The 21,950-nt window shown below is 38.8% G+C and overlaps 1 protein-coding gene and 1 long non-coding RNA gene across 4 annotated transcripts in view; both read left to right on the top strand.

Moving 5' to 3' along the window:
* Positions 1 to 21,950, top strand: part of fz (frizzled) — a 102,534-nt gene that overhangs the window by 6,452 nt on the left and 74,132 nt on the right. The gene's annotated exons all lie outside the window — the stretch shown is intronic.
* LOC135433103 (uncharacterized) lies at positions 13,732 to 15,655 on the top strand. 3 transcript variants are annotated; one of them, XR_010437026.1, is made up of 3 exons: positions 13,732 to 14,269; positions 14,363 to 14,728; positions 15,309 to 15,655. It is a non-coding gene; the product is annotated as an uncharacterized LOC135433103 (long non-coding RNA). The 3 variants fall into 3 exon arrangements; XR_010437025.1 differs by having other exon boundaries at positions 13,732 to 14,728; positions 15,396 to 15,655; XR_010437024.1 differs by having other exon boundaries at positions 13,732 to 14,728.

Below are 21,950 nucleotides of genomic sequence, written 5' to 3'. Positions count from 1 at the left end.
GATATTGAAATCCTGTTATATGAGCTAATTAAATTAAAAGAGTTAGTCTCCAATTTTGACATGTAGCTTCCAGAATAGTATATACAGATCTAGAATCTTTCATTTTAAAGCTATCGCCCACTCTAGTTGGTGTTAGTAGAAGGTGCAGGGTATCCCCTAGTTGAACACTCCCCACTAGAGCCCTCTTACTTTGGTTTAAAAGCTGATGCACAGCAAATTCCTTTTGACTTTGCTAGCCTCGAGCTGTGCTGCGTGTCCTTCCCCTGACTTGGCCCGCATTTGTCAATATCAGCATTGAATGGGAAGCTGTTCACTAATCCCTGAGCTATACGAAGTGGCCTTATAATCATTTTAGTGGGCAATGCAGACAAGTGCCAAGCTCTTCGACTGCCCGACTCGAGGTCAGCATGGCAAGAATCCAGCTGTCCTCCCGCATGGCGTGCGCTATATAAATATAAATATAAATATAAATATCTGTTGCCCTTCGTTTGCAATCAGTGCAATTTATTCTGCGCAATGTCCTTTAACAAATAGCTTCAGTTAAGTTCGAGTCCGGGCAGCATTAAAACTATAATCCACTTAATATTTTTCGCTCGAATTGATCAATTTATAACCAATAAATGCGAGGCGGATGATGACAATTTATTTGTTTTTCGCACAGCCACGGAAAAACAACAACAATTTCAACTCAATTAATTCGCAAAAAGTATCTTCCGGCTACTTAAGCTCACTTTCTCCATCACTCTCTCTTCGACTCTTTCTCTCTCTCCCTCATATGTGTGTGTCCTTCGTCCTTGCATTAAATCCTCTGTAAATCCATAAAAATTACCAGAAGACTCGATGGCAAACAATTTTCTTTTATTTTGTATATTTCCTTTTGTTTTTGTTTTTGTTTTTCTTTTGCTATTTTTCCGTTCGCTCTTAGCCAGCTTTGAGTGACTGAACAGGACGATGACAACAGCAACTAAAACAACAAAAGCTACAACTAAGTGACAATATCAACAGCTACAACAAGAACAACAACAAAGTCTAAAAGAACACGTTGCCTTTTCTCTATTTTTGTCATCCACTTTCCTTTGTCCCGAGGCAACAATTTGAAAGTGAAACTGTAAACAACATTTTTAACATTACTTCAAAACTTTAAGTAGATACATTTTGTTGGTTCCGAAGTACATATTTAACAAATTAAATTTAAACTTTGAAATACCCTGTAACATGTACTATTACTCAGGGCGCTCAAGGATTACTGGAGAGTATTAAGCATAAATTTAAATATATAAAGATTTATTTAAAATACATAAAATATTTATGATAGACTTTGACATAATCTGTTAAAGGTATAAGGGTGCCTACGCAGGGAATACAAAGTTATTTAAGTTCTATTTTTTATGTTAAATTTTAATATAAAAATATAAATATAGTTTAAAAAGCCAGAAAAATACACAAGGTGCGGTAAAGAACTTACAAAAATTAGATCAAATTATTTTTGGAAGTGAAATATTTAACGTAAAGCCAATTAAAAGATCTAAATTTATGATGGATATATTTTTTAGCTTTCTACATAATGTAGAATTTCGAATATTGAGACTTTTTCTCAACAATTCTCTACTCTCATTTTTCGATAATCAGAGAAGCCTTTAACGGCTTTGTAGCACACAGCTTACAGCTAAGTCTATATTATTACAGGGTATAACTGGCGTCTACTATTGCTCGGGTGCCTACGCAAAACTTGCCCACTATTGATAGATTAACCAACTGACTGACAACTTTGTGACTGTCTCGCATTTCCATTTCACAAGTTGTCGCCTGAAATGTTGTGTGGGCCGTTATTACCAAATGGTAAATGGTAAACAAAGTTTCTCATATATGTCGGCTCTCCTATATACTAACGTTTGCTTTGCGACTTTGGCCCGAAAGCTGACTGTTAAAATATTTAATTACAAGCATTTAATGCCAGTCCACGCGCCAATTCTATCCGATTTGAGTCGAAGCGAGCCGAATGACACAAAGTCTGATATTTGCTCTAATAACTGGCCAAGAGCTGACCAACTGACCACACCCAGCATTAAAGTCCGCACACAATTCAGTTGACACCTTTTTGTAAATTCAGTAAAGACACCCCAGCTAAAACTGAAACTGGGCAGCTTTGGACAATTACTAACTAGAGGGTTGGCATCGACCAAATGGCATACTAAATTAACAGTTAGTGGCAAAATTTGCTAAGTTTTAAGTTGCAAAACTTAACAGTATTCAATATTAACATTTTTGAGTAGAAAATTGTCCAATACCCATTAAAAATGTGCATTAATATAAAGTTATATATAAATATGCATATAAAAATATACCATAGAAGTTTTTGTAACTTTTGCTTAAAAGCTTTTAAACAAATATGAAATTATTTTAATGTTCTCGGCTGAGAAAAAGATGTAAGATATTTTATATGAGCTTATGATTAGCTTTCTTTAGCTCTCTCTTAACATGCTTTCTTTTCCCATTGACAAAAGCTTTAATTTATTTTCCAATCGATAGGGTAACATTATTTTTACTCAACAGCGGTTCATAATCTATGACCTATTTCAGAGGGTTTTAAGAGTTATTTCCTGAGATGGCGAACTGCTAACCCCAAAATCCCGTTTTCTATGTACATTTTGTTCCGCCTTCAGGCTTTTATTCCTGTTCATATGCAACAGTTTTTTAGTTTTATATATATTTTGTTTGTTTTCGCAAGTTCTGGACTAGAAACCCGACGAGCATACATTTTTCTGTTGGCAGGATACTGTTGCATGTTTAATCATTGCTCCAATTGCACCCGCTCCAGTGAGCCAGCCCCCACCTCTAGCTCCTGGCCTACTAACTCTGCTATTCAGATCACAAAACAATATGGCAGACCTTTTTGTGTGGTCTTTGCAAATATTCTGCGAAGTGGCTTTTGATTTTGCACCTACTGCCGCAGTGCTCCACTTTGGCGGGATGGAGATGTGCAATCCACCAGCCCCTACGGCCGCGCCCACAAAATTTGACACAATTAAAAAAAAAAGCTAGAAGCCGACACAAGCAACAACAGCAACAATGAGAACAACAACAACAATGGCAACAACAAACAAAACAAATGTCAACCACAAAGCAGACATCCTTTTTCTATACCCTGTAAAGCGAGCACTGTTGAAGTGGGCATAACTTTGCATATGATCTGTATGAGTGTGGTGAAAGGTGGCATCTCTACAAGATAAGTAGATCAGACAGGGGTAAAGGGGTTTTGCCAGCTTTGTCGTCTTTTCGTATACTTCTCAAGCAGTTATAGCTTCATACTGAGGACAAGGCATTGCAATATGATCAAATGCAAAGAAGAGTTTTTTATAGGATATCTGCAAGTTAAACACTTTCATTTGGGGCCTCTTGGCTTGCTTATTGTTTGCATTGTTCGCTAAGCGCTGCACCATTTTGTGACCAAAGGCATCTCGCAGATACTTAGATACTCAGCTACATAGATCCATATACATTATGCAGCCAGGGCTCTCTCTCATCTTATCCGACTCTTTTAGGTTGTTTGTGTGTTTGTGTGTCAGAGCGACAGTCTGATGAATTTATAATGCCCATTGTCTGCGGGCCAGACAATTGCAAACATTGGTAGCAAAAGTAAAAGAACTTGGCCCATAAATAAGTATGCAGAGAGATCATTTGCAAAAAAGGGTCGCAGCAAAATGGCAAAATGGCCGCCCCAAACTCCAAAAACAAAATAAAAGGGGGCACAGCTACAAATGCAAATACAAATACGAATACGAATATAGCCGCATCGGGACTCACCGACTGACATATTAAGTGGTCCTTGGGCCAATAAACTTGCTAACTTCATGTGACCCGCTCCATAAATAATCGCAGACTGGACAGAATTGAAATTTTTGGTCTGGGATACCTTGGGGCATTTGGTTATAGTTTCTTTTGGACAAATACAAATTGGAGTCGCCAGTTGGGCCAGTTAACACCTCGTCCAGAGATACCATATACGAGTTCGATTTGGAATTGGAACTGGAGCTCGTGTCCAGGCACCTTAATTAAAAGGCACAACTCGTATTGAAGATCGAGTTCAGATCGTGGAGCTAAAGTTGCAGCCAGCTACAAAGTCCACAAATGGGCAACTGGAAACTCGTTTCAGTTTGTCCCATGTCGAATGTATAACGCGAATCGATGTCGCCCCAGTCCAAGTCCAAGTTGCAGTTGCTGTCAGAAAAGGCAGCCAAAAGGCAAATCATAAATTTTATGCTCAGCGCTTGGCTTGTCGGTAGTCCCAGGAGGAAATATTCTCTATATGTGTGTGTATATGCATAAATGTATGTATATATATATTTATATAAATGTGTCTGTAAGGTGAAGAGGGAAGGGGGGGGGGGGGGTCGGCTGTGAAGCAGGTTTCTAAAGAAGTTGTTAAAGGTTTATGAGCAGCAGCAGAAAACGAGGCGGTCAAATCTTTTTAGCAGAGCAATTGATAATGTCGAACAGCTGCTAAAAAGCGCATATGAAACAGCACCGCGCTTCATTAGCCCAGAGTTAAGATTACAGTTCAACAATGCTCAAAAAATAAGGCTGAAATAAATAACAAAATATCAGAGCTCTAAGCGGAGTATGAGAAATTTAAATAAAAACCTTCTGTAGGGTTAACTGAGACTAAGTGCTTCCCACTTCAGTCATAAAGCAGACTCAGTTATTTTTACTCTCTGATAACTCTCTCACATGCGAAGGAAAAATTAAATAAATAAACTAACTAAGCATCTTCCAAAAACTGCGCTTTGCTATGCGATTCTCATGACATCCAGTTGGCTTTTCAATGTGTTTGAGTTGGTATTAATCTTGGAGAAATAAAAGTTACATTTAAGGCGCAACTAAAGTCGTTTAATTAGCTTAGCGTATACACGATTTTAGGGCCTGACATGCCATCATATCATTATTATTGCCAGCGTCTGCGGCTAAGCCATAAATAAATAGTTAAGGCACCATTAGGCAGATTCCATTTAGCTCTAACTATACGCAGCTCAGACTGTCTGATGCCTTTACTCAAAAATGCTGACAGGGGCTATTAATTAAGTGTGGACACAAACCATCATGAATACCACGACTGGACGACTGAACGACTGGAACTACAAATGGCCGAGTTGGGAAATATGCAACACGACAGGCAACTACAACATACAACAAAGAGGCAATTGCCATAAGAAGACATTTGTAATCATCTTCAATCATAACATAGACATTGAGACACGCACACACCCAGTAACTAGGAGACAGACAGAAAGCTAGAGAGAGAGAGAGAGAGAGAGAGAGAGAGAGAGAGAGAGAGAGAGAGGGGGGGGGGGAGGGAGGCAGTGATTTTATAAGTAGTCGCAACGTAAACTCTATTTGTAGCTGTAAGTAAGTGCATTTAAGTCTGCATCTCTGTGTCTGCCTCTAATGAACCAACTTAAAATTGTCATAACTGTAAATCATGACAGTCTATGGAGCGTGCATACATATGTAGAGCAAGCAGAGAGAGTGTGAGAGGGAGAGAGAGACACGGAGAAACAGGCTGGACACGAACAAAAGCGTGGGCAGAATGTGAAACATATCTAAAAACAGTTATGTAAGGAAATGCCAGGTCGAACTCGAAATACCCTAGCGAGTTTTAATATCATAGCAATCATATTATATCAAAAATGAGAACATTTTGGCTGTTAATGATAGGACAAATTATCTATAATTACACGATACAAAACTGTATTTTCATAAAAACTAGATGATTAATATTGAGTGTATAAAACTTTCTTTTAAAATATAATTAGAAGCTGATCAGAATTTCATAGGCGTATTATTAAATATTTTACTGTAATCAATATGTAGAACTGTCTGTCCTGATTTGGGGCAAAACGAAACAGGCTGAACATTTTTTACTGAAATTTCTTTAAGCTTTCTTGTTAACCAATATAACTTCACCAAGCGCACATACAAGAATCTATGAGACGCGCTTTTAAGATAAGATTGGTAAATTTTAATGTTCCACGGGCGGGAAATGAGTGAAAATGTGTTGTCGAAGATTTGCAGAAAAAAGGAAGCGCGGGCAAAGCCGGGTAATACCAGCTCGTTATTTATGTAAATTTTAATCAGATAAGGACTTTAAGAGCATGTCTAACATATATGTAGCAAATATCTTAAAATCTTTACGACAGGTTGTATTTGCTATTTATAAACTTGCCTTTCCTCTTGGATCACATTGGTGTATTTGATTTGTGGCAAACCCTTGGGAAAACTAGTTTTACCCCTCACGAAACCCAACTGCAAGCTAAGAGACAACTAGAAGAAAACGCCAACTGATTTGAAAACTCGAGCTTGATGATGGATCGACTACGTGAACGTTTTGAAGCTGAGCTGAGATGAGATGTGCATGTCTGGCCCAATTGAAATAGAAGTAGTTGAAGTTGTTTGACTAGCAGAAGGCCAAATTGTGGGCAGAGGCAGTTGCCGAAGCCAATGCAGATGCAGATACAGATGCAGATGCTGATGCCGATCTGTCATGAGGGCCATTTGACATGGGTCTTCAATTTGATTACAGCGTTAATTACAATGAACGTGCCGTGCCGGTTGGAGCACGGGGCGAAGACAACAGGGGATGCCTGTGGGGGTCTCAGCTGACAAATCACAGCGATAACATGATTTGTGATTTCTGATTTGTGGCTTTATGTTTTCTACAAAGTCTCTAATTGTGAATTGGGCAAGGGGGGGGGGGGGGGTCCAACAAATATGAACGAGAGAAGTTTGCTTGTTGTTTTGCCAGCCAGCTGCGGTTTTTGTGGCCACTTCCGGCCCGTATTTGGGTATTACGTCAATGAACATTTGCCCAATGTTGCATATCGACAAGTGCAAATAGCAGCCTACTTTTATTCCTGCTCCTTTATTGTTGCGACTATCTAGATTTGCGTGACGTGGCTATAAAATTTCGCAGCACAAAGTTCGATTCAATGTTTGACGAAACAACCGACATGCAACGTTTTGGGTCTCTCTCCCTTGATTTATGTGCGCCAGGGCCATAAAATCTACAGAATTTCGGGTGTGGGCTACTGTGTTCACATAACATTGAGAAATTTGCTGTAATTTGGCGCATGTTTTTAGCTAAACGCTTCTTATCAGGCAAATTGGAGAAATGCGACGCCGAAAATTTGCCTTGCCCGGTTGTGGGGGAGCTTTGCATGTTGTTGATGAATTCCTGGCGTGTGCGTTGCTTAAATCGTGACCAAATTGTGTTAGCCGATGTGGGTTAGCATGTAGACCAACAACAACAACAACAACAACAACAGCAACAACAATGACATGTCATCTAAAGGGCCAAAAGGCACGATAACTCTTTGTGTGTGTGTGTTTGTGTGTGAACTGTGAAGTAAAGTCAAGAGTTGAAAAGGTTTTTGTAGGTCAAACATTTGTGTTCTGTAATAGAGAATTTGATGAATAAATAAAGATGGAGAAACATGAGTGATTGTGTGACTAAATTTAATAGACCTAAAATGTAAGACGTATGGCATATACTCGATTTAATATGAACTAAATATTTAGGAGCTGAGCTTAAGTACAGTGGTCACTCGAAAAGAAAGCTTTGGCTTTGGAATGGATTTTAATTTCTCTTAGTTAAATTTTAGCTTACAATACATTTATAAAGAGGATCAAAGAAAATCCCCTTTATTCAAATTATTTCTTTAGAGAGGTTTTTAAAACATATAGAAATAATAGAGGAAAAGAAGAGTGTGCTCGAATGCATTGAAAACGAATTGGAAGTTCTTATATTCAATTTTTTGATCTAAGTTCCAATCTAGCCTTGAAAAGAAAAGAAAAGTATTCTCGTTTGCATTGAAAACGAATTGGGAGTTCTTATATTCAAGTTATTAATCGAAGTTCTTTATTTACTTCTAATCTGGCTTTGATTCGCTTGTCTCAAATATCATATCTCACATTTTTATTCACTTTCGTGGCAACTTCAGGCTGCAAAAATATTTGAGGCAGTGAAATTGCAATCAATTTACTGTACTTCTGACAATCACGGCCAATCAATTAGTCAAACCTCAGAGAGAGCCTCGAGGAACACATAAACAAACTGTTAAAAACCATTTTTCATGCAATTAAAACCCAGACAAGGCAGAAATTTAATTGAATAACAAGATGCAGCACAGGAAAAAGAATAAGAACTGTCGTAAAATTCTGTAGGCAGGGCAAATGTCGATGAGGATGAGGCTGAGGATGCGGATGCGAATGCCAAACCAAACACACATGCGAGATACAAAAGGTATATGCCAGAGTCCGACACGTGTCTCAAAGTAAATTTTAATTTAATTAAAATATCTGCAATGGCCAAGTCTGCAACAGGGCCGGGCACCAGTATATCTCGACTACAGATGATCTATCGCACGCATCCCGAACAGGTAAACACAATCAGAGCAGGGGGCACCTGAGATGGACACGCAGCAGACATGCCAAGAGATGAAATGCGGCGGCGACTCTTGCCAGTTACCAGTTGCTAGTGCTCAACCCCAAGCTCGGGCTCTGCAACTCAAAGGAATGAAAGTGCGGTGTGATAAAATACCCGCATGGCGAATTTCTGTATTTTTACCAGCTCAACTACGGGCATGCCCATTTTATGAACAAGTTTGGCTTCACACTCAACTGTGAGTTCTTTTATTTTAGAAATTTAAATAAATTTAGTTTACAATCTGTTGTCAGAAGCGGTAGAGTGAAATGGACTTTAAACTGCTGTCGACTGTTAAATGTCAATTAATTTGATGTTAGGCATAACGGAGCGCTTACATAAGAAAATCTTTAAGAAATGTTCAAAATCATCTAGCATAGTCGTAAATTGAAAATAGGTTTTACTGTTCTACTATTGTGAGTTTACCTAATGGTTAAGAATCTAGACAATATCATCAGATGTTTATTTTTTCACACTTAACAGTCATATAAATGTTAATGATCACTTAACATAGCATTAACATATAAACGTTCTGTTGTGGCAGCTGTTTAGAAACCAAGAATAGAAGACTTTTGTCTGAGCATTTTTGTGCTTAAGGATTAGTTACCAATGTGTCTTTTTATTTAAAAGTTATTTTAATATAATTCAAAGAATTAATTCTCAAGCAAATGCATATGGAAATTGACTCTGTAGCTGGTAAGGTAGTTTCTGGTTCATTGTTACCTTTTACGCTGCAGGTGAGAAAACAATCAAGTGCCGCAGCAGAAAGAAGTTCATTTTGAGTGGAGACAGAGCTAAAAAATAGGTAGAAAGAGATAGCAAGACGGTGAGAGGGATACATAATATTTGCCTACATCCGTTTTAGCGATATTGCAATATATCGACATGTTTTGTGGTCGCATTGGGTTACTCGACATGAAACTAGTTAGTGTGCAATGAGCTGCTACCCTATATCGCATGTTGGTCAGCTGTCAATGCATCAAGTGAAAATTACTGGCCATGTTTTAGTCGTAACGACCTTAAATAGCAACTGGTTGACGCAGCATCGCCTTTGGATATCGACCATTATAGGCCATTATTATAATGCAGAGCCATTAAAAGTAGTCTCATTTTGTGTTTTTTTCTTAGTTTAGTTTTGTTTTTTTTCTTGGTTTTTTGTGCCAGTTTGCGCACAAAAATTTACAATTAAAGTTGGCGATTAAATTGCTGCGATAGCCTTGCATTGATTACAAATATGCTTAGATTATATTATTTATAGAGTGAAAGCCTCGCAGGCTAGCCGGCCCGCGGCTCTTGTAGATGCCTATCTAGAGGCAAATGCAGTTCGCGTTTATCTTTGGCGATAAACATAAATGCGATTTTTAGCCAAAGAGCAGAGCCGAGCAGTGCGTAATTTATGGCCATTTGTGTCTATGACTTTATCTTGAAAGGAAATTAGCTATGCAAAGGCGAAATAGTCGATAAAAAAAACAACGATAAATGGGCCTCGGAGTGCCACAAATGGGCGGCGGCCATTCAAGAGTTTGTCTCAAATCAATTTGCCATGACTAATATGGGTTAAATGCAATGCATTTTTGCAAATATAAATTGTTGCTTTACGATCTTAAGAGCTCACTAAAGCGATAGCATTTGGAAGTGATTGCACAGGAAGTTGAGTCCATTTTGTAGACTTTCAAGATTGGACAAATTCTTCTTATTCTTATTATTACTAATTTTGTATTATAATTGTTATTATTCTTATTATTATTATTATTATTGTTACTATTATTATTATTATTTTTATTATTATTATTATTATTATTATTATTCGTATTATTATTATTATTATTATTATTATTATTATTATTATTATTATTATTATTAATATTATTATTATTATTATTATTATTATTAATATTATTATTATATTAACTATATGCTCTTTAATTCATTGTAAAATTACCCAAACATTTCTCTAAACTACACGCTCAAATGAAATTTCAAATTTCTAACCACATCGATTTAACACCTTTGCAACATTTTTTATTGTGTTAATGTTTCCAATTGGAATGTAACACAAAAGAGCCCATAGACAATCGCTTAATATTTACACAATTCCCATTTGGCGCATAGCTCATTTAAGCCATCTAAATTCATTTTCATTTTATTGCCAAAAGGACGGAAACAATAAAACATTTAAATGACTAAAAACTCTAAATAAATAAAATAAAATGAAAAAATAATTTGGCAAACACACGTAAAGTGCCGCAGGACACAAACAATTTCTGATGCACGCAAACAAAAAACAACAAAACTAAATCTAGTTAGTTGCCAAACTATGCGCCCATACACACACACAGACACACACACACACCTACAAATGTTCAGCCAGTTTTACCTGAATATTTCAAAAATGTCCTTAGGCCAAACAAAAAATATGTTTAGGCAAAATTTGTGCAAAACTTCAACAAAGTAAAAAACTTCGACGTTTTAACAAAAAATAAAATATACGAAATTAAAAAAAAATACAAATTGCTGCAAAGAAATTTGCACACAAATTGAAAATGCAAGCAAATGCAAAAAATTGTTGACTTGTTGCTGCAACATGTTGCAAGCTTGAGCCAATTCCAATGCCAATTGCAATGATTAGCCAAGGGAACCGCCTGTTGCTGCCGCTGCCGCTGCCGTTGGTTCTTTCGTTTGGCTTTGGCCAACTGCCTGACGGCAATTTTCACAGTTTTCACAGTTTTCGCAGTTGGCAAACAGTCACAACAGAAAATCTAAGAAAAGATACGAAAACTGCAGAGAAAACTAAATTCGTTTCCACTGTTGTGGCAACTTGGCATCAGTCAAATTCGTTCGTGCAACTGTGGGTGCCTTTTTCCTTGTTTGACTTGTTTTTCCTACAGCCTTTTCTTTTCGTTTCGTTTCTTTTCCTTAGCTTTTATTTTGCTTCTTGGCAATTTTGTTGGCATAGAAATGCGCGTCTATTGACAGTGGCCATAATTTGTTTGTCTAGCTGCAGTTGCAGGCGGATTGCGGGGACGGGCCCAAGTGGATGTGGAGTGGCAATTGCCTCAGAGCCTGCTGCAGCACGTCAGTCGTTGCAGTCGCTGCAGTCGCTGCCTCTCGTCCCTGCCTGATGGCTTAAATATTAGTTTTTGCGTATTTCTTGTGTTTCTGTGGCGCGTTTCAGCCACAAAACTGTTGACAGTTATAAATGATGGGGGCTGTGGCAGCAGTTAACGGATATATAAGAGGTAAAACAAAAACGTTTAAAGTTCAACTGCAGTAGCTCAAAGTGCCAAATGGTCAAGAAATCAACCTCCTAACTATATAGATGCTGGCAATTCTCAAGCTAGCAATTAGAGAGCTGTCACGAACTGCTGCCTAGAACTGTTAGAAGAAGGCAAGCATGTATTTTCGGCAGATTTTCAGCTACAAAATTAGATGAGTCTAGCTAATTAAAACTTCTTGTTACAGCAAGAGCATGTTGTTACCGAAAATATTTATTCTTAAATTAGGTATTGATCTTTACGCTTGTAGACAATGTTATCCTCTGCCAGGCTATCAGTATCAAAGCCACTTAATAACTGTCGCTTAGCTTCGTGTCAGCACAAACAAGCGGCAAAAACAATAACAAATGTATGCTATATGCGGACAGTTCCTAGAATACTTTGGCATGGGTGTTATTGTGGTTGTTATTGTAAATATTACACTTGGTTCACTTACCACACACACACACACACACTCACATACACAGACAGACTCACACATGCACACATATCATGTTCCATAATCCGCAAGCTCGACCACAATGTGTGGCATGATGCGAGCATGATATGGTATAGTGCGGGCGCTGGTTCTTGTCACCCCGGCAATGACAACCGCTCGTAATCAACTCGTCCCGAACCAGTGAGGCGCGGCTGAGCGGTTGCATCTTCATAATGAAACGTGTCAATTTACATGAGAATGAAATGAAAATGATTTTTCTCTTAGCTCAGCTCTGAGTAAGGTATCTCAGCTGCGGTTCTCTGTGGTCCCCCAACCCGCCTATTAATACGCTGCCTAAGTGTTTTTTATGGCACGGCTCTGGCTTTTTACGGCCGCTGCATCCTGTCCTTTTAAGCAGCTCGAAGAGCCTCGTCTTGAGCTCAACTCCATTTGTTTGGCTGCAGTTGACGCTGCTTTATTATTTACAGCAAATAATCAAAATGCTTTGCATATCATAAACTGGATTTTTATGTTTTGCATCATTACGAATAATAATCTGGTAGTAAGATAAAAATTTAATCTACATATAGAGCACACACACACATGTAACAAGAGTGCCTGTAAAAAATTGAAGAGAGAGAGAGCCGAGCTTTTTTTATGTGCGCCTTTGGCCACTAATTTTTAAGCTGATTAAAAGCCATCAAAATGCAATCAAAATTTTGTGAGTGCCAAACAAATCCCTTTCATTGTCTCTCCCAGGGCTGTACGTGACGAAAAGCCTTTGCAGGAAAGCTCTTTTATGTCCTCTAGAGGTTGATGCTTGCATGCTGCGAAGGTGAAGCACGACAGCTATAAAAACTATGCAGGGCACAGGTTCGCTTCAGATAGAACTTTCAAATCATGGTAAAAACTATAAAAATTGTAAATATGGCCTTAAAAAATAACCCTTTTAATAAATAATAATAATAAATAAATAATAATTATAAAAAATGCATTCCTTTTGCGAGATTCTTGTTGAGCTTTAGCTCAAAAAAAAAAATGATAAGTTGTTAGCGGAAATATTATAAGATGCTGCCCAATGCTCATTATATTGATTAAAAGGCTTACAACTCAATAAAATGTTTTAATGTATTAGTCAACACTGTTGTTGAAATTAATTTCGAGCTTTAATTCAAGAGCTCACACTCAAAAAATCGAGCCACGATAAAGTAGTGTCCAGCTCCTAAGGACATCACTGTGGGTCCTCTATATCTTCCTTTCAGTATGCCTCTCTCTATCTCGCTCCCTGTCTATCCTCCCTCTCTCTCTTTTTCGCATTCTCACTCACAGTGGAACATAATTAAAAACGTGCTCAGCGTTTTAACGACAACGCCCAGTCACAGTTTTGGAGCTTTGGAGTCCGTTTCGTCCACATGTCCAGTGTGCGATGATATGCGATTTTGGAGTGCTTCATCGCATACGATAAATGATTGAAGCAAAGAAGTCTGAAACTGAAATTCCTGCTGTTCGATTCGTTTTATTTATTTTTCATCATTTTTGTTTTGTTTTTATTATGGGTTTAGTTGCCACAGCTCTCCACAGTTGGGATTTGAAAATATCTGAATATCCAGTTTTTATTTTTTTATTTGTCTGCTCTCGTCTCAAGTGTTTTCGCTACTGTGACGAGTGGGGCTAAAAGCGAATTGCCTGACTGTGCGTGTACATGTGTGCGTGCGTGTGTGTGTGTGTATGTGTGCTCTAATGAGATGGGACTCGTTTTTAGCTGTGTCCAGAGCCAACCCCGGCAGACCCCAGACGGCTGCTTCTTCTGCTGCTGCTGTTGCGCGGCTTTTATTTTTTTAATTACGAAAATTGGATTTTTATGTACGACGGCAACAGAGTCCGAGACGAAGACACTTGACATGCATGTGGAGCTGGCAATGAGGATAATATTCCCCCCCAAACCCTTCTCCACAGACCGACATCCAGAGTATCCGGGGTGAGAGTGAGATTGGACATAGACTGGACGGGCATCTGTGTCGGGCATGGTTTATTTTTACACTTGATTTTTATCTCTTACCATGTTTTGGGGTCGTTGCTTAATTGAGTTAACAACTGCAGGTAAGAGTGGCAATTGCCTTAAGCCCCTACCCCGCCCCACCCCCTCGCTGCATTCCCTGCACGCCTCCGCTGTACTATTGCTAATGAAATTAGGTTAAAGTGGCAGTAAATGGGCAACAAACCAGCTGCCGTTTCATGGGCAGCAGCCAACTTCCGTGGCCTTCGGCCCTAGCTTAGCATCCCCCGCCAAGCAGCTGCAAATTGAGCGATTTTATGCAGCTACTTTCCAAATGCATTAACAGCAAAATTATATGTACGAGTGGGAGCTCAGGTATTACTGCAATTCGGAGCCTGGCATTTGGGAGGAGTATGTGTGGCAATGTGGCAGCGCCTGGGTGAAAGCTGCTGGCAGAGACTGTAAAGACTCACTGTAGAGACTGGCTGCTTGCAAAAACAAAATGTGGGCCGGGTTCTGTAATGAGCTGTGGAAATGGCAGCGCATACAAATGGAGCGATGGGGTAAGGAGAAAAGGAACAGATTGACAGATATAAGAAAAGCATTCGAGAGTGGTATTTATATAATGATAAGAGCAGAAAACAAGTAAGTTAACTTTACAAAATTGTGACATATGTAAAGAATTCGAGTGCCAGATTAATAAATTAAATGCAGTAAATGTAATCCAAGTCTTGGGAAATATATATATAAGGCAGATAAAAATGTGAAATGGTAACAAGTATTGGTTGGCCTAAAGAAATTTGCAGTAATAAATACTAAAATATATAAAGTAATAATTTTGAAATAACAAGAAATTTATTAAGATCACCTATTTATAAAAGTAAACTACAATTTATGAACATTTTTTAAATTGAAATTTAAAAATGAGTTAAGATAATCGCCTAATGAATCAGGCTACAATAATTTGTATTATTTTTGAAAATTCCATTCACGAGCTCTTTTCTAATAACATTATTTGAACAAATAGTCGAATATTTCAGAAAATATTCGAAAAGTTTATGCAATCTCTTAGGCTTAATTGTTTTACTTCAATTGCAATATATTACAAGTTCTAATCCAAATTATTCTCTCTTCTGCTTGCAGGTACGTTGTGCACACTTTGACTAAAATAATAATCATCTATCAAGCGTAAGTCCAGTAAAATAAATTCCGAAGTCTTTCGCTTTTTAGCCAGCTGTCAAAGATGTTGGAATAACTGCAAAGCCTGACTCCTGGCCGGATTCAAACTTTTGCAGCTTCCGCCCAAAGGCCAATTGCCAAAGTTTTTGGGCCCTTTTGGAGCACATACGCACCTTTTGCGTATTCCCCAGTTGGAAAGTCAGAGCAAAGGGTCAAAACTGTTACCATAAATACGCAAATAATTCGCTGGTGAATGTCGCACTTTCAGCTGTTGTTTCTTAATAAAACTTTTGGTTACCTGCTCGGTAGAATCATTCTCTATCCCCCCCTTATCCGCACAGCCTCTGGTCTGTCAAAGCGTCGACATTTTCAAGTGGCATTAACTCGGCACCGAAAGTTTCCATTATCTGCAACGCGCCAGTCGCACAAATTTTGCAATTACCGAACCGAATTTTCGGAGGACTGGGTAACTGTCAAAGTTGCCAACTTTCCCGTTGCGCTCATCTAAGACCCTTAAATATGGCTAGACAGCAGGCCAAGGGGTTAACAGCAGTGCGGAGCAGGAAGTTGTATTTTCCAAGGGGGGGGCTAACAAAACTTTTCTTTTGCGTCACAAATTTGATTCCGCGCTGCACCCTTCTGCTGGCCTATACGGCAAATTGCGCTCGAACAAATTCCGAACAAATATTTTGTTAAATCTTTTTTCAGCCCCCTTTTTTTGTATGTTGAGAGCACAGATGTGGGCGTGGCTTTGTTGCAGGTGCAGCGGTAGGCAGTTTGCGATTTTCTACGTTTCTTCTTTTTTTGCGAAATACGCAAACAAAATTTTTTTCTATTCAGCTTTGGTTGACGGCTTAATTTGCTTTTCATGGGAACTGCTACAAATATTGAAAGTTAGGGGACACAGAACGAACAGATACTCTGTAAATAATGGAGGTCACATTTTATATTTAATTTTAACTGTTTGAAGTTTGTAAAGTTGTCAGAGTTCAGTTTGTGAAGGATTAAAGAAGTGTTTTAAATATTGTTTAATGTTGGATAAGTCATGAATTCCTTCTACGAGTTTCTCCTTTTGGATTTCATTCTCCCGTCCTAACAATATGTACAGGGTATTACAACAAACTTTTGACTATTTTAGAAATGTCTGCTTTTGTATTTGTATTTCAGATTTAGCATGCTACGCAATCGGAACTTCATGCTCCAAAACAGTCGCTCCCGATGCTCTTTGTTTATTTTTTTATTTTTTTTCTCCTGTTGCTGTACGTTTGGCAGGCACTGTTCACGCTCAAGTGAAGCGACGTTGGTTTTAGCCGTTGCCTATAAATTTTGACTGCGGTCGTGGGAGAGTGCCAGAAATTCGGTTAGTTTCAGTTCAGTATCAGTTTTGGCCAGTTTTACCCAGTTTGGACTTTTTTTTTTTTGTTTTCCTGCATTTGCGCATGGGAACGCATTTTTGCATAGCTATCTGGCAACCTCAATGGCCCATGCCTAGGCGTGTTGACAAATGGCTTAAAGTTGATAGGTTAAATGGGATAGAAAAGATGAGCTATACGTAGGTTGAGCAAGAGGCAACGCGCTTTAATAAGCGTCAAATTGGATTTTTCTTAAAGCTTTCAAAGTTTGTTGCTATGATTTATTCATAGCAGGTATTTTGGCTATTGAAGTAGTGATGTCTTTAATCTAAAACCTTATCTTTAAGTATTATATGCCCATATCAACTATTAATGTGCGCTGATCTAAGTTATTATCTTAATTCTAAACGGTTTTCTATAGGCATAGGCATTGCCTTTGAGCTTCAATCACTCAACTTAATGGCCTTTATGCAAAAGCTGCTGATAAATGCTGCTTCAGAGCCGGCATTTCAACAATAAATTCAATGATGAACGCTGAATCATCAGGCAGCTGCCCTGAGCTGACCTGGCCCGACCTGACCAGACCAGACCAGACCAGAACAGATCCGACTCGACCCAGGCCAACCCAACCACATCCTGGCTCAGTGGCTTGGTTGCGGTCCTTTATTGAGTGATAGTTTTTACCATTGACAGCGGCATTTTCCACCAATTGAATATCTGTTGGGGCAGCAGACAAAGCATTTGAATGCGTATTAAAATGTTTTTCTCGTTTCGCCTCGCATTTTCCACGCTGAAAATTAATGAGTCTGACAGGCTTTTGACGCAATTTGATGCCCCGCAGCTTTGCTGGTTTTTATAAATATCGAAATCATTTATCAGCGGGCACAAAAGAAACGCCGAACCAAAAGCCCCATCGAGTTGCGAATTCAATGAGCGTTTGTCGAACCCAACAAGAGACCTTACCGAGGCACTTCGCTTATCGACAGCAACAGCAAAAAACTGTTGTTGAACAATAAATAAACGAAAATAAATGCGGCAAATATTGTAAATGCATAGCGCACAAGCTGCGGCATTATCTGAGTTTTTAGCTCGCCAGTTGTCAGTTATCCACTTCTTTTTTTCCCAGCTCGATTTCTGAGTTGTTTATGAAAAAAATAGTTTGATGATGAGAGCTGGGCCCCATTAAGCCTCACAACGCTCTCAAGCGATTTCAATGGCCAGCAAATTAATATATTAGAGCTATAGATTTACATACAGAACCATACGTATATTGAGTATTAAGCATTGCGGCTGGCATATTGAACCATTATCGTTAAGCTATGGATCGTGTTGTGGATATATTCATTAAGCTGTAAATTGGTTCGGATGCTGTTGTGCAAATATGTGCAGCTTACACTCGTGTGCAACACACAATGAAAGTGTTAATTTTAATGCAACGGGGTATTCTAAAGATATTTAGCTGATTTTAGAAAAAAATTTAGTCGAAGTTCAGTTGATTTAACTTAAAACCTTTAGATTACTGGATATAATACTCAAAATACAAATAAATGTATATTAAAATATGCAGAGTAAAATAAACTGTCGGTAGTTCGGCTCATGGTTCGAATCGGCTTGCTGCCTCTACTAAAAATTGGAAGGGAACTAGTCAGAAAGACTATAGAACAGACTTTACTGAAATGAAGAAATCACAATCTATTTTAATTTATTTTTAATTAAAGCATATAAAGAACTTGCACATACTTGGAACTAAGTTTCCTCTTTTAATCTCTGAGGTGGTTGAGTTCCGTGAGATGAATACACTTATAATGTATGCAAATCTGAATTTGATGTAAGTAGCTAGTTGTAGCAACATAAAATAGACATTTTAAGGCCCAAAGGTCTAAAGGTCTAAAGCTCTCTCACCTTTTGGAATAGTCTACAAACAAAGCTTGCGCTCCAATGGACGTCCTATAACTGAATGTCGAATGCAGTTCAGCCCGCATCAAAATAGCCATCCAACCCTGCTGAAATTTGCACTAAATTACATTGCCAAGCTCAAGAGCAGAGTCAGACCGAGGCTTTAACCAGAGGGAGCCAGGGCGATGCGGGCTGTTTCGCTGTCATCGTTAGGCCGGGGCGCATTGTGGATCAGAGGCTGTGGTGCTGGTTGCTTGGAACTTGGCTGAAATAAATACGAAATCATTTGTATATTTCAGAGTTTTGTAGTTTGTGTTTGAAATGCTAAAACATTTATCGTTGTCGCCGCTGGAGCAAAGGTGATGAGGGAAGGGTTTGGGGGGGACGGGAAAGAGTGGGACTGGATTGCGGATGGGGACATGGCAAATGGGCTGGCAGGAGATGAGCCGATGAGCCGCTGCTGAGCAGCGCGTAACTTCCCTATGGCTAGGGCAGACAGACCCAAACAGAACTGTACACAACCGGGGCCGGCAGTCATTTTTGTTTAGACTGCAAACTGTGAGATAAATTGTGGTGTATCTGTATCTGCGCTGCATCTCTGGATGCAGACCAGACTCACTCTGGAGCCCGACTCTGTTGATTACAAAGCGCTCGCCAGTGTGGCGAAAAATGGAAATGAAAATGCAGTCGGGTTCGCGCGATGAAACCTCTCCCCATCCTGCACTCCGCCCCTCCCCCTTGCATCTCTAAGCGTCAGCGCTTAAAGTGTTAAAATAAAAGCAACACAAGGGATTCAGTAAAAAAAAAGAAGAAGAAAATAATAAAAAATAGCGCTTCAGATCTGTGGACCAGCATTTGTTGGTCTGTGTGAAAAATTATGGCAGTCGACTGTGAAAAATTGTTGCAAATAGTTTTCAGTAAATGTTTTTTCCATGCCGCAGTCCGATATCAAGAGTGGAGGCTTTTAGTTAATGGCCTCTCGGCCCAGAGACATGAATATGCCCAAAGGAGTGCCTCACACTGGGATTCATATCGCGCATTGAGTGCGCTTTTCAACTGATTCAATGCTATCGATGTCAGCCAATGAAGTGGCAAGTGTTTCGCATCTGTAGCATGCGTAATGCAACTGGAAGTTCAAGTGTCATTTCTCAGGCTAAATGAAAAATACGCAGACCTTGGAACAGAAATACAATTTGCAGCATTTACGTGACTTCCAAACTAAGAGAATTTTTATCAAAAGGACTCTTGAGCTCAACTGTGTTTACGGCAAAGTGCAGTGTCTATTTGGGGACTGAAATGAAAATGAAGTATTTTCTTAGTAAATATCATTATATAGGGCGTTAAGTTAGTTGAAAAGAAGTTGGTGTAAATTTTCAATTTAATTTAAATGCAGAAAGAAAAACATTTAGCTTAAATTGAAAAATATGTTGAAGCTTGCTATAGAAATATCAGAGTTGGTTATGGATTTGAACCTTGTAAGAAAACGTAAGATTTTAAGTTCTAAAGAGTATAATAACAGCTTCAGTCGAGCAAAATGATTTATTTTGATTAATTTAAATTGAACGTGGTTTCTATTTGCAAGTAAAGAAAATGATTGCACCAAAAGTCGCATGGGTTATTACTGAATTTGAGCCAGCGAGTTTCTTTTTACTTGTTACTGTTTCACTTAGCTTTTTTAACTACTTATTTAAAAGAGAAGTTCGGTATTTTATTTCAAAACTAAACCCTTGTAAATTCTTAATCTAAATCGAATTCATTTTAATATTCAACAGCTTAGAAATTGTCTTTAGGCCAAAATTTTCTAATATCACAACTATTTCTAAGTGTTCTGATTCATCTTAATATAGTTTAGAAATAGAAGAAGCTCTAGAAGTGAATTTCTCTCACAACAGCCTCCCCATGTCAATGCACTTTGCTTACAAATTCCCTCGAAAGCATCCATCGAAGCGCAGAGCTCAACCATCCAAAACAGCGCCGTCGATCATATTTCATTTCCCAACATTTTGTACAGCTGTCATATCGATTATATGGCATTTTTACGTAATTTGATGCGTTATTATTCAAATGATATATAATTTTGAGCATTATATCACAAAGCTTCCAATGGTCATTCACAATAGGCAAGCCGGATTCACTTTTAGCTGGCAGGGCACAGTCTGCGCCTCCGTCTTAGCCACCTGCCATAAGTTCTTGTTGTTCTTGTAATTGTTATTGGTAGCCTCCGCTAAGAACCGGCTAAGAGCAGCGCAGCGCAACGCAATGCAACGCCTGCCTGGGGTCTAACTGTACGCCATGGTTGAGCATTGCTGGCATCCCGCGCAGCAGCAGCAGGAGCAGCATCATCATCGATGCATCTGTGCGCCGCACACTTTGTGCCGTTAGACTCGAGCTCTCGTGCTGTATCTGCATCTTTTCAGCTGGCATCTCTTTCGGCTGCTGCCTACAAAATCGTAACAGTAACAGGCCTCAGCTCTATGCAAATTGTTGTAATATTTTCTTTTTCCATGTAGTTGCTGCATCGCTTCGAGAGGGGTAGGTGGAGAGGGGGGTCACTTAAAAGTGGACCGTTTGCTTGTTAGGCGATACGGCGACACTCTGAAATTACCGTTTCAGGCAAGCAGCTAGCTGTTTGACAAAGTCTAATGAGTGGAGCGTGACGTATGCCTAATGACGGACATTATTTCACTTTGGGATTACAGACACGAAAGCAAAATGAGCTTAAACTTGACTTGGCTAAATTTATAAACGGTTATGAGAAGCCTTTGAGTCGGTAATGAATCGTTTTTGCAAGAAATACTCAATGAGATTATGAATAGGAATTTATTTTTGAATCAATTAGAATTTAAGTTGGAATTATAGATACTCGCTTTAATTAATATAAGAAGTAAATAATTATTATAATTGTACGCTTTTGACGTCTTAGGTGCGGCTCACAGTTCAGGCCAAGCCCAAGCCTTAAGCTTAGCTTCGGGGTGCTGGTTGTCCACATCTGTGTACCCAGGTTTACATTTAAGTCTTGGTTTGTCAATTATAAATCGAAGTATTTCATTCTTCGATTTAGCTTGCAGTTCAAGCTGAAAGACATCAATTAAAAGCACTTGGAAAATTAGATAAATCAAAACTCCAGTTCTATAAGCTCAAACTTCCTGTGCAAGAATACGACGTAATGGGCACAGCTTTAATTTCCATTGTTTCGTCAAGTTGGTTGGGAAGTCTTTAAGAGCTATATTTTCCCTCCATGGCTTAAGTATAATCATTTTCATGCTCCGGCAAACACAACTGCAACACATTGACACGCCCACTCAGCTGCCCTGACTTAAGCTTCAGCTCTATTTCTGGCACCAGCTACAGCTCCAGC

The sequence above is a fragment of the Drosophila montana genome, unplaced genomic scaffold, assembly GCF_035044405.1.
Source record: "Drosophila montana isolate Dmon_TW-CO22-7 unplaced genomic scaffold, ASM3504440v1 contig_3217_1, whole genome shotgun sequence".
Classification (NCBI taxonomy): domain Eukaryota; kingdom Metazoa; phylum Arthropoda; class Insecta; order Diptera; family Drosophilidae; genus Drosophila; species Drosophila montana.
This window is presented reverse-complemented; position numbering and strand designations above follow the sequence as displayed.